Source organism: Schistocerca americana, unplaced genomic scaffold (genome assembly GCF_021461395.2).
Source record: "Schistocerca americana isolate TAMUIC-IGC-003095 unplaced genomic scaffold, iqSchAmer2.1 HiC_scaffold_162, whole genome shotgun sequence".
Classification (NCBI taxonomy): Eukaryota; Metazoa; Arthropoda; class Insecta; order Orthoptera; family Acrididae; genus Schistocerca; species Schistocerca americana.
In genome coordinates, this window is record NW_025725708.1 from 45,001 (window position 1) to 50,000 (window position 5,000).

A 5,000-nucleotide genomic window follows, 5' to 3' on the forward strand; every position below is an offset into this window, starting at 1 on the left:
CACAGACCTGTTATTGCTCAATCTCGTGCGGCTAGAAGCCGCCTGTCCCTCTAAGAAGAAAAGTAATCGCTGACAGCACGAAGGATGTCACGCGACTAGTTAGCAGGCTAGAGTCTCGTTCGTTATCGGAATTAACCAGACAAATCGCTCCACCAACTAAGAACGGCCATGCACCACCACCCACCGAATCAAGAAAGAGCTATCAATCTGTCAATCCTTCCGGTGTCCGGGCCTGGTGAGGTTTCCCGTGTTGAGTCAAATTAAGCCGCAGGCTCCACTCCTGGTGGTGCCCTTCCGTCAATTCCTTTAAGTTTCAGCTTTGCAACCATACTTCCCCCGGAACCCAAAAGCTTTGGTTTCCCGGAGGCTGCCCGCCGAGTCATCGGAGGAACTGCGGCGGATCGCTGGCTGGCATCGTTTATGGTTAGAACTAGGGCGGTATCTGATCGCCTTCGAACCTCTAACTTTCGTTCTTGATTAATGAAAACATACTTGGCAAATGCTTTCGCTTCTGTTCGTCTTGCGACGATCCAAGAATTTCACCTCTAACGTCGCAATACGAATGCCCCCGCCTGTCCCTATTAATCATTACCTCGGGTTCCGAAAACCAACAAAATAGAACCGAGGTCCTATTCCATTATTCCATGCACACAGTATTCAGGCGGGCTTGCCTGCTTTAAGCACTCTAATTTGTTCAAAGTAAACGTGCCGGCCCACCGAGACACTCACTCAAGAGCACCCTGGTAGGATTGCAACGGGGTCCGCCTCGGGACGCACGAGCACGCACGAGGCGCGTCGCACGCCTTCAGCTCGCCCCACCGGCAGGACGTCCCACGATACATGCCAGTTAAACACCGACGGGCGGTGAACCAACAGCGTGGGACACAAATCCAACTACGAGCTTTTTAACCGCAACAACTTTAATATACGCTATTGGAGCTGGAATTACCGCGGCTGCTGGCACCAGACTTGCCCTCCAATAGATACTCGTTAAAGGATTTAAAGTGTACTCATTCCGATTACGGGGCCTCGGATGAGTCCCGTATCGTTATTTTTCGTCACTACCTCCCCGTGCCGGGAGTGGGTAATTTGCGCGCCTGCTGCCTTCCTTGGATGTGGTAGCCGTTTCTCAGGCTCCCTCTCCGGAATCGAACCCTGATTCCCCGTTACCCGTTACAACCATGGTAGGCGCAGAACCTACCATCGACAGTTGATAAGGCAGACATTTGAAAGATGCGTCGCCGGTACGAGGACCGTGCGATCAGCCCAAAGTTATTCAGAGTCACCAAGGCAAACGGACCGGACGAGCCGACCGATTGGTTTTGATCTAATAAAAGCGTCCCTTCCATCTCTGGTCGGGACTCTGTTTGCATGTATTAGCTCTAGAATTACCACAGTTATCCAAGTAACGTGGGTACGATCTAAGGAACCATAACTGATTTAATGAGCCATTCGCGGTTTCACCTTAATGCGGCTTGTACTGAGACATGCATGGCTTAATCTTTGAGACAAGCATATGACTACTGGCAGGATCAACCAGGGAGCTGCGTCAACTAGAGCTGAGCAGCCGGCCGCCCGGGAGTGTGTCCCGGGGGCCCGCGCGAACACGCAAGCGTCCGCTCAATTATTCTGCAAACAGGAGGAGGCTGAGCTCCCCTGCACAATACACCTCGAAACCCTCTCAGGTCCCGGCGGCGCGCAGCGCCGTCCTAAGTACTTGGTCGGGTTCGAGAGAGGCGCAATCGCCCGGAGTTTGGCGAGTAGACGCTTTAGGTGCGACCACCCGTGCTCCCAACTGAGCTTGCCGCTGCCGACAGAGGCCCGGGAGCGTGCTGTCGTGGCATTGCCGGCGGGAGACAACACGCGCCACCTACGGTGGCCGGCAGCTCCAACGCCAGCGCCACAGAAGGACAAAAGCCCCACTTGGGTGCCGAAGCGAACTCTCCCAGCACAGCGCACGCGCCAACACGTCCGCACAGCTGCGATACAAACCACCTGCGAGAACCGCAGAGGCGACCGAGCAGCAGACGGCGTCGCGGCGCCGAGCGCCGGGCGGCGGCGCATCCTCAGCGCACACAGTCCTCAATCGGACCAGCACACTGCAGATGTCCACCGCGCTTCGCACCGGGCCCGCGAGGACCTACTTTGGCCGCACGGCGCCGCGTGCAGGGTGCGCCGGCGCGCAGCTGCGCCGCCTGCCGCCTCCGTCGGCCGGCGCGCCTGCCACTGGCCGCCCCCACCAGCCGGCTGTAGCGCGTGCGCCCACGCACCGCGCGGCCAGCACGCCGGGAGGCCCCCCCTCACCGGCCGGGGACGGTCCCACCCAGCCACCGCCGCGTATCGCTTCACACCCACATGCCATTCACGTTCGTGGGCATGGTGGGTATCGCTGAAACAACCGGTTGGTAGCTCAACCGATCGTCGCCATCACTGATTCACCTCTAGCGAGAACAACCGCACCACAACCGTTTACCAGTTGTTCATTTGCGTAACGTCACCAGCAAACGTAGACGTCCATCGCCATTTGCAAATTCAACGATTGTTGCATGCCTGTGTCAGGTGTCACGACACACTATGTCTGCCCACATACACGCAACAACATGTGCACGCTTCGCGAACACGTGGAAGGTGGCCCCCGTACGTATGCGATGTCCATTGCGCGAACGACTGTCAACCGGCCTCTGTCGCATGTCGCAGATGTGGAACGCAGTGCACCATGCTATCACGGTGTGTGAGAAGAGACGACTACGTCTGACAACACGCGCCACTACATCAACAGACGGCTCATGCTGATCGCCATCCACGGCATACCATACTGCAATCCAGCTCTTATAGGGAGACGACACGTAGCTGAGTGCACAATATTTGGACCGTATGGTTCGCCGTTGTTGGCGCAGTCGTGGTACGGTCACACATGTACCACGATGTATCATTCAGTACATGAGGACCAATGTGCAGTACAGTGTGTGATTTGGACGTACAACATCAGCGGACAGTTGACACACGCCGTACCACAACGTAGGCTGTGCTTCGCCATGCAAATGCCAATGAACAACTGCGAAGGGCATTGAGCATGTACGTCCTGCTGCCATCCGCATTACAGTGTATAGCTGCAAGGTGTTTAACATGAAGCGATACTCTGGGGACCAGGCAGTGCGAGTAGCAAACTATATTGCGGGGGTTGCAGTTAGGCAACACCACACTAATTTAACGCGTCGTATGACAATTACAGAGCAGGTTAAGGCCCAACGTGTGTTGGGTTAAGGCCCAACGTGTGTTGGGTTAAGGCCCAACGTGTGTTGGGTTAAGGCCCAACGTGTGTTGGGTTAAGGCCCAACGTGTGTTGGGTTAAGGCCCAACGTGTGTTGGGTTAAGGCCCAACGTGTGTTGGGTTAAGGCCCAACGTGTGTTGGGTTAAGGCCCAACGTGTGTTGGGTTAAGGCCCAACGTGTGTTGGGTTAAGGCCCAACGTGTGTTGGGTTAAGGCCCAACGTGTGTTGGGTTAAGGCCCAACGTGTGTTGGGTTAAGGCCCAACGTGTGTTGGGTTAAGGCCCAACGTGTGTTGGGTTAAGGCCCAACGTGTGTTGGGTTAAGGCCCAACGTGTGTTGGGTTAAGGCCCAACGTGTGTTGGGTTAAGGCCCAACGTGTGTTGGGTTAAGGCCCAACGTGTGTTGGGTTAAGGCCCAACGTGTGTTGGGTTAAGGCGCAACGTGTGTTGGGTTAAGGCGCAACGTGGGTTACGTTAAGGCGCAACGTGGGTTACGTTAAGGCGCAACGTGGGTTACGTTAAGGCGCAACGTGGGTTACGTTAAGGCGCAACGTGGGTTACGTTAAGGCGCAACGTGGGTTACGTTAAGGCGCAACGTGGGTTACGTTAAGGCCCAATATAGGTTAGGTTAAGGCCCAATATAGGTTAGGTTAAGGCCCAATATAGGTTAGGTTAAGGCCCAATATAGGTTAGGTTAAGGCCCAATATAGGTTAGGTTAAGGTACAATATAGGTTAGGTTAAGGTACAATATAGGTTAGGTTAAGGTACAATATAGGTTAGGTTAAGGTACAATATGGGTTAGGTTAAGGTACAATATGGGTTAGGTTAAGGCGCAATATGGGTTAGGTTAAGGCGCAATATGGGTTAGGTTAAGGCGCAATATGGGTTAGGTTAAGGCGCAATATGGGTTAGGTTAAGGCGCAATATGGGTTAGGTTAAGGCGCAATATGGGTTAGGTTAAGGCGCAATATGGGTTAGGTTAAGGCGCAATATGGGTTAGGTTAAGGCGCAATATGGGTTAGGTTAAGGTACAATATAGGTTAGGTTAAGGTACAATATAGGTTAGGTTAAGGTACAATATGGGTTAGGTTAAGGTACAATATAGGTTAGGTTAAGGCACAATATGGGTTAGGTTAAGGCGCAATATGGGTTAGGGTAAGGCGCAATATGGGTTAGGTTAAGGCGCAATATGGGTTAGGTTAAGGCGCAACGTGGGTTACGTTAAGGCGCAACGTGGGTTACGTTAAGGCGCAACGTGGGTTACGTTAAGGCGCAACGTGGGTTACGTTAAGGCGCAACGTGGGTTACGTTAAGGCGCAACGTGGGTTACGTTAAGGCCCAATATAGGTTAGGTTAAGGCCCAATATAGGTTAGGTTAAGGCCCAATATAGGTTAGGTTAAGGCCCAATATAGGTTAGGTTAAGGCCCAATATAGGTTAGGTTAAGGTACAATATAGGTTAGGTTAAGGTACAATATAGGTTAGGTTAAGGTACAATATGGGTTAGGTTAAGGCGCAATATGGGTTAGGTTAAGGCGCAATATGGGTTAGGTTAAGGCGCAATATGGGTTAGGTTAAGGCGCAACGTGGGTTACGTTAAGGCGCAACGTGGGTTACGTTAAGGCGCAACGTGGGTTACGTTAAGGCGCAACGTGGGTTACGTTAAGGCGCAACGTGGGTTACGTTAAGGCCCAATATAGGTTAGGTTAAGGCCCAATATAGGTTAGGTT

General features: G+C 53.1%; 1 non-coding gene across 1 annotated transcript in view; it reads right to left on the reverse strand.

The window, feature by feature from the left end:
• Positions 1-1,543, reverse strand: part of LOC124570310 — a 1,910-nt gene extending 367 nt beyond the window's left edge. Inside the window, exon 1 of the ribosomal RNA XR_006971632.1 lies at positions 1-1,543. This exon is cut by the window's left edge and continues 367 nt beyond it. This is a non-coding gene — a ribosomal RNA (small subunit ribosomal RNA).
• Between the last annotated feature and the right edge of the window lie 3,457 nt (positions 1,544-5,000).